The 8704-nt window shown below is 38.4% G+C and overlaps 1 long non-coding RNA gene across 1 annotated transcript; it reads right to left on the minus strand.

Annotated features, from left to right (window-relative positions):
- Window positions 1–7137: 7137 nt before the first annotated feature.
- LOC129347301 (uncharacterized) lies at window positions 7138–8704 on the minus strand. Its single transcript, XR_008599334.1, has 2 exons — window positions 8313–8704; window positions 7138–7554 (listed from the first exon to the last, which is right to left on the minus strand). It is a non-coding gene; the product is annotated as an uncharacterized LOC129347301 (long non-coding RNA).

Here is an 8704-nt window from a genome sequence, read left to right on the forward strand (position 1 = left end):
TCTATGTTCTTGGTTTGATTGTGGACAGATTTACTAAGAACTCATTTCAGAAAACTGCTTTCCAGATAAAGTCTACTAGTAGTTGAAGGCATTTATCAAACTAATGTTACCTTCTGAGCTCCACAAACTTTACTGTTCAGTGAAGAGAATCAAAGTTTGTTGAGGATTTCTAAAAAACCCACAGGTGAAGGTCTGAGAAGAACTCAGATGGATGATCTAAATGTGAAATCAAGACTCATGGTCACAAGTTTTAAGGCTTCTGTTAACCAGAAAGTTCAAACTAACAGAGAAGTACTGAGAAACTTTCAAGATTTCAGTCCTCAGACTGTCTGAAGGTTCAAACTAACAGAGAAGTACTGAGAAACTTTTAAAATTTCAGTCCTCAGACTGTCTAAAGGTTCAAACTAACAGAGAACTACTCAGGAACTTAGGAGATATCAGTCCTTGGACTGTCTGAAGGTTCAAACTAACAGAGAACTACTGTGGGACTTAGAAAATTTCAGCCCTCAGACTATGTGAAAGCTCAGTTCCTGAGGACTCGGGAGGTGTGGAGGCTTTGGAAAGTCTTGGAACTGAGGGTTCAACCCTCCAGCATAAAGGCTGAAGTCCAGCCTCCTGAGAAAAACGGTTGAGTCGAGACTCGAGTTAAAAAAAAAACTCGAAAACAACAAAAAATAGATGACAAATGCGCAAAAAAAAGAAGAATTAGTATCTGAGCGAATAGCTCAGGGGGATAAGAAGAGGACTACCAAGTGGAAGGTCGCAGGTTCAAGACCCACCACCGGCATTTTTCTTTGTTTGTCTTTGTCAGGATTTTGATAAAAGTTAAGAAGGGTCTGGTCTTGAACCAGCGACCTGCAGCTCCATAGGCAAATCCTTAACTCACTGAGCTACAGATCAGATGAAAAGAAATGATTTCGTCGTCCCTTTGGCATCGTAGTTTCTGAAGTGACCACATGGGTGGAGCCAAGGCGGAGTCTGGGTGGAGTCAGGGCGGAGAGTAGGCGGGGAGGTGGGTGGCGGCCTCCCCCCTCTACTCCCCCACCTCCCCCCACCACCCACCACACCTTCCCCCGCCCCACGAGTTCTTCGAGTCTCCACGAGTTCTTCGAGTCTCCATGGGTTTTCCTGAGTTTCTGGAGTTTCCACCAGGTCGGAGGCAGAACAACTTGTCATGAAGAGGTGTTGATGTCGGCCAGGATGGACTGACTTTTTACAGCGACTAGAAGGAAGACGACTAGAAGAGCAGGTCTTTAACCACCATCCATAAAATCCATGGAGTCGCTCCAGAGAAATGAAGGGAGAGAAACTTTTATCAACCTCCATCCAGATCTTCAACTTGATATCTTTACTTGGACGTTTTTAGCACCACAAACCTTTAGAATCACACTTTATTATCATTTATTAGGACTTTAATGGAATCCAACAGCAGATTTAGTTTTTGTTGAGAAACTTTATTCTTGTCATCGTGGGACTGCAGTATTTAAAACTGTTCCTTCTATTTGACCTCATGTTTATTAGTTTTAGTGGAGAAAGTTATTAGTTGTCGATTAGTCTCTTAAAAACCAAATAATAAATTGGATTAGTCAAGCGGTTTAAATTTCTTACTTTGTCATATTTTAAATGTGACAGAAAATGGAAAAATAAAGTGTCTTGAGACAATTTCACCTGTAATTGGCGTTATATAAATAAAATTGAATTTAAGTTGTATGTATCTTGTAATGTTGGAGTAATTCAGCCATATATGTTGGAAAACACATTTTCTTTGATCATTAATCTGTTGATTGTTTTCTCCAGTAATTCATTTCTTGTTTTGGTTTATAAAATGTCAAACCCAAATATATTCAGTTTACTGTCATAAAAACCAAAAAGATTTACATTCATGATGCAAGAATCAGGCAGTTTTTCACTTTTTATCTTAGTTTAGTCAGAAACATAGTTGATAATGTGTGAATTTTTGCAGCTTGCGAGCTGTAAAAGGTTTTAATCTTTGGGGCCGAGTGTCAAAAAACATTTAGAAACCAACATCAACAAAACACTCAACAAAGATTTGAACATCATTAAAGGGAAAGCCAACTTTTGCATGACAATGTCTAATGAAAGGACATTTATTTCCAACGTAAATGTGTGATATTCATCCTCTGGAGCTTTCTCTTCACATCGTCTTCCACCTGGACTGGTTTGGTCGGGAGCATGTGCAACAAACATTTGAAAAACTGCACTTTAACATCAATGAATGACACTGAAGTTTAATCTCTACATAAATGAGACTGAGTCTGGATGTGCTGCTCTGTCATTAACTCCTAAGTTTAGGGAAAGATCAAACAAAAGAGGACAGTTCAGATCAGACTTGAGAATGAGCTTATTTTGAACAAACATCTCAGACTTTCTGAGCTTCAGCACCTGTAGCAAGATATTTTAACAAGTAACTCAAGAGATCCAGAAGTTGGAGAGAGTTAGCTTTAGCTGAGCCAAAGAACATGTGGCACGCTAACCTAGCAAACATTTCAGACTTTTCTCTGTGAATTCTGAGAAATAATTTACTATTTAATGACAGAGCTACACATCTTAACTCAGTCTCATTAAAACACACTCTAATTCAGTGTCATCCATCCATATTGAAGTGCACTTACCCAAAATGTTTGTTGCATGAGCTCCAACAAAACCTGTCCAGGTAGAAGGCCACTTTGACAAACAGGAAGTGGAAGATTCCAAGCAGATTTATAGAAGGGGGAACCGGACTGTACTAAGTGTGGTCGAGTATAGAGGGGTGTTTTGTGGGTTTTTAAGGCTGATAATGATTATTAGTGAGACGTTTGGAGTCGATATTCATTTGCAGTAAATGAAAATATTTAAAATCTTGGAGTTAAACTTAGAAGAACACAAACTCTAACAGAAAACTTTGTTGATACATTTTTGTTTTGTTTACAGATGTTAAGTTAAAGGAGTGTTATTCGTGACAGATAACCAATCAAATCACTCCAGAAGACAGAGCGACCAGGTAGATAAAGGTTCAGAGCCAAAGTAGCGCCCTTTTTAAATGTATTTATTACCATAAATCAGCAAAAAAATAAAATACTGATAATCAGTAAATCAGTCAGCCCACAATTACTACAATTCTACAATGTATGTCTCTTTCCTTTGACTTGTTATTTGTACAATATACGATGTATATGATGGCGTTTTTTCATACCAAAGGCTATACTATGATGTTTTCTAAGAGACATATGATGCTACTCTGGTTGTTCTGGCTCTGGGCCGCTGCACTCCTCCTCTGTTGTTTTCTGTATTGTTCTCAGCTGCATGCCTTCGTCCACCAGGCCTCCGTTGACTCGTCCCGCCTGCCGTCTCTGGAGCTGAAGCTGGATTGGAACAGACCAAAGTACAGTCCAATCACGATGGCAGCTGCCTCTCAAAAGGCTCCTTCATCTGGCAGGTGGCGCCACTTCTTCTGAGGGGAAGCTGAGCTGGCCCAGCAGAACTTTGGAGATGTGTTCCAGTGGTTGGTGGATGTGTGGGGAGATAGAGAGGGACCTTTGAATTGTTCACAAAGGAAAACAGGAAACCCAGTGGTAGTTTTAGTTTAGAGTGCTATTGAGGTGTGTTTTGGGGTTTTAAGAGGTGAACAGGAAGAGGGTTTTTTTTGTATTGATTATCTTTTACTTTGTTCCTGGTTGGAATGCCCATCAATGTCAACATGAAGTTCACTTTGAGTTCTGTTTATTTATTTTTATTTTACTAACACCCATTTGCTTTTAACCCCCTCACATGTTGTGTTGTTGTAAACTTAGTCTTTCAAATAAATACTCGTCTAACCCTCTGGAAACCAGCGTTTGTACTGTTTTTGTGTTGCTCCTCACCTACTTCAGACAGCCGGGACACAACAACGTTTTGTGGACTAAAGGCTTTTCTATGACGTTTTTAGAGCAACATGCTATAACGTTTTCTGAGCGACATGCTATACTATGATGTTTTTAGGCCAAAGGCTATAATATGACGTTTTTTGGGCGACATGCTATACTACGAGATTTTTAGAGCGACATGCTATACTATGACGTTTTCTGAATGACATGCTATACTATGACGTTTGTTGGACCAAAGACTATACTCTGACGTTTTTGGAGCGACATGCTATAGTATGACATTTTTAGACCAAAGGCTACACTCTGACATTTTTTGAGTGACATTCTATACTATGACGTTTGTTGGACGACATGCTATACTATGACGTTTTAAGAGCAACATGCTATATTATGATGTTTGTTGGGAACATGCCATACTATAGGCTTTTTTAATTGACATATTACTATGTGTTTTTTGTTTGTGTTTTTTTGTTTTTTAGCAACATATAATTTGAACAGTTTTAAAAATTACTATACTTTTACTTGTGCAATTAAATATTATTCTTTTTAGGCAAAGGCCATGTTTGATTACATATAGGCTATTAAATAAATGTTTATTAAAAACTAAAAAGCATTAAAAAATAATAACCAACTTAGGCATTTACTGAGTCACTAAAATAGTGTACAGTCTACGGCCACAGCAGCATTATTATAAGCATCCTCTGGTAAATTCACAGCCATACACTGTAGGAAATCTAGCTGATCTCATCATGATGTCCACTTACCATATGGACTTCAGGAGATGATTAGATGATGATAAACTGTGACCTGCTGGTTGGGTTCTCTCTGTTCTCATGTTTCTTACATGTTTGTCTCCTGATGCTGCCTTACTTCAGCCAGTCCATGAGCAACAGAAAACACAGTTTGCCTTGTATCCATTGCCAGGGGTTCCACTCTTCCCACTCCAGTCTGTACATTTGCAAACGTTTTTGCTTCTTTAGACGTGGTGGAGTTTCAGGTGTAGACATTTTTAAACGTGCGGGTGCAGCAGCGTCTGTAACCTGGCGACCAGAGACAGGACCGGACAGGACGGGACACACAGAGACGTCTGAAGTCGGTCCACTGGACCTGGCATCGGGTCCTCGCTACAAAGGTCCTACGAAGATGACATTGGCTGCCCTTAATATTTCCTGTGTTTTATTTTATTCATTATGCAGTTTTGATGAGTGTGTGACAGACGTGTACGGGGCATTTATGAAAATACGGAACAAGTTGCATCCCGTATTGATTCAATACGGGACGCAACAATTAATTGTCAAATAAAGGACGTTTCCGTATTTTAAGGGACGGGTGGCAACCCTACAGAGCAGTGTAAAGAAACTGGTCACCTAGCAAACTGAATTAGTCTAGGTAACACTTTGTTTATTATGTGTTTTCTGCTCAAGTTAATGTCCTGGTTTGATTCATTTTAAATTACTCCTGATCTTGAAAGGTTTTAAACTGTGCAGTCAAAGTAGTTACAACTGTGAGCGAATAGCTTGAAATGAACTGCCCTAGACTGCTCTGTTCCTAGCCAACCATTCTTTCACAGCTATATCAAGAGTTATTGTGCAATGATAGATAAATGCAGCCCATTTTTCAACCGTTTCCTGTTTAGTATGTGTAACCTCCTCTTAATTTGTTCTAAAAGAAATGTCTAATGAGGCAGTCTAGTCTTTCAGTCAGGTTAAGTCATTTTTCCCATTGGTGGTTTGCATTATATAGCTTTGTTTTTCTCTGTTCTAGGAACTATTGTTAAATCATCTTTATGTGAGACTTTGTTCTTGTTTGGAGCATATTCTGGGACGCATGCCTCTGGATCTGGACTTCTTAGAGTTCACTTGCACACAAGAACTTGTGTTTTTAAATGCTTTATCTAACCAAGTAGAAGTTTGCCCAGCTATTTTAAATGCACTGACACAGCTACACCATCTTATTAGCTCAGAAAAAGAAAACAGGAATCGGTACATTGCAACTGTGCACTCAGAGAGAGGAGCAGCTGGGCGACAAAGAATGGTCACATCCCCAGAGCACCTTTACAACTTACTGGAACTTAATATATCTGTCCCATGTATAGATAATGGTATCTGTGAAATATTAGCTGAGTATGTCAAATACTTTTAAATTTTTTTAAGTGGACCGTAGACCTAGTTTCAGTATTTTTTTTTCTCACATTCAAATTTGAGGCTATATATATTATATATAATATCTCAAGAATAATTCAAGATAAAAGCCTGAAATTTTCATTTATTTGTCTTGCTAACATAAGCATATCTGATTGCTATTAAATACAGCGGTGGAATAAAGTTTTTGGACACCTCATACATTTGTGAAATATTGCATTAAGAATCCCTCTGAGGTCTTCAAATGCAATTTCTATTAGTTCAGTCACAGCTATAATACGAAACAAATCCTAAAAAAGTCAATAAAAACTTGAAATTCATTGGTTCCTTAAAAATAAGAAATTTTGAGTATTGGGTCATTTTGGTAGAATTTAGTTTTGTTAGTCATGTAAACAATAAACAAAAAAAGCATCATTTGTGTCTGTCTAATGCAGTCACACCTTTTGAAACACAAAAGACTTTCCAACAAATATTTCATGATAATATTTGAGATTGTGGAAAATTTTCAAGGTGCCTGAAAACTTTTTTCCACCACTGTATCTGTCAAAGCATGAAAATTTGCCATTGGAAAAATGCCACTATATTCAGAAGGATATATGTGGTCATGGTTCCATTATGCCAATGTCATGGTAATGATTGGATGCAGGGCTAATTTACAAAGAAATTACACAAAACAACGTGTCTGGTTTCGAAGACTGGACTTTTCATAGACCACTTCATTTTTTTCATATTTCAACTCACCCATAATCTGAGATTATTGATCTACTTGTTCAGTATTATAGATTCTTAATCATTGTTCTGAGATAGTGTAATTCAAACAACCTCAAATTTCAATGTGCAAAAAAATGCCTGTTGAAGTAGGTTGACAGTGACAGCCAATTTAAAAATATTTTTTGCTCTGACAGTATTTGTCGTAATATATATATATATATATATATATATATATATATATATATATATATATATATACACATACTATCAGCCTATAAATAAAGCCTATATATATATATATATATATATATATATATATATATATATATATGTGTGTATATATTTATAGGCTGCTGTTTTGTAATATTGCAACGGATTTTCATCCCATTCACCAGTGAGAAAATAAAGTCAGTACAGTCCAGTTCATTTTTAACTCCTGCTTTAATGCTGTGATTGCATGTATTGTTCACCAGAAATATTCTTAACTTCAGATACTTTAAATGTATGGCAGAAACACGCATACTTGAGCCAGATAACCTGTCAGGTGAGTTGGGAGAACAGGTAGGGGAGGGAATCCAAAAGTGCACTTAGTTTTGTCAGTCAAGTAAAACTAACTAGAGAACAACACCTAGCATATCTTGACTGGCAAGTGCAAATACAGGCCAGGATGTCAGTCTTAAATGATGTGTGGTCCTTGTAATGTCCTGGGATGTGTAAGGTCTCATAGCAGGTGGAGGCTGTCAGGTATCTGCCATTCACTACTTCTGAGGAGAGAGTTCTTGGTAGAGTCTCCCATCCAGTCCAGAATTTCAACAGACTGGTCAGTTCAGACGGTGTTGCTATGGAGTGGATTAAAATTGATTAAATAAATGGCTACAACAAATGATCAAAAACAATCTAGGGTACGCATACTAAACAGGAAACAGTTGAAAAAATGGGCTGCATTTATCACTATCATTGCACAATAACTCTTGATATAGCATGCTGTGGTCAGCTATGAACAGAGTCTAGGACAGTTCATTTCAAGCTATTCGCTCACAGTTATAACTACTTTGACTGCACAGTTTAAAACCTTTCAAGATCAGGAGTAATTTAAAATGAATCAAACCAGGACATTAACTTGAGCAGAAAACACACATAATAAACAAAGTGTTCCCTAGACTAATTCAGTTTGCTAGGCGACCAGTTTCTTTGCACTGCTCTGTGACTTAACTGCATTTTCGGGCGCATAAATCACACTTCCACCCATTTGTGCGTTTATAAAATTGTTACTCAACTACCCAGCTGCAGAACGTGCTGTCTGTATGACCTCATTACTGTGCTAGCGCTGTATTAGCGCGGCTAGCGCGGCTAACGCTGTATTAGCGTGGCTAGCGCTGTATTAGCGCGGCTAGCGCGGCTAACGCTGTATTAACGTCGCTAGCGTTGTATTAGCGCGGCTAACGCTGTGCTAGCGCTGTATTAGCGCGGCTAACGCTGTCTAGCGCTGTATTAGCGCGGCTAACGCTGTGCTAGCGCAGCTAACGGCATGCATTACAGCTTACTGACTCTCACAAAAACAAACCACATACAGGACAAAAAGGATTAATACACTCACTGAAGCGCCGTCGTTCATGCTGGTAGCCGTGGTTGACCCCGGTCTTGTGAGATGAACCGTCTGCGTCACATGACCGGAGGACCGCCACGTGATTGGCTGGGCGTTGGTTCGATTTTGGCCAGGATCGATTGTTTACGCCTGAGTCCCCCGGATGTGAACAGCGAATTTTTTGACAGCGAATTTTGAACATTGAATTTTTTGATGGCGAATTTTGAACATTGAATTTTTTGATGGTGAATTTTGAAGACATTGAATTTTTAACTGGTTTTTAGAATTTTGATGAGCTAAATTCAGGCATAAAAAATTCACATACGTAATTTTGATGCAAAAAAAATTCAAAGTAAGAAATTCAGCAGCTTTTAAAATTCAGAATCTGATGAGTCTGATTTGCT

Source organism: Amphiprion ocellaris, chromosome 17 (genome assembly GCF_022539595.1).
Source record: "Amphiprion ocellaris isolate individual 3 ecotype Okinawa chromosome 17, ASM2253959v1, whole genome shotgun sequence".
Classification (NCBI taxonomy): Eukaryota; Metazoa; Chordata; class Actinopteri; family Pomacentridae; genus Amphiprion; species Amphiprion ocellaris.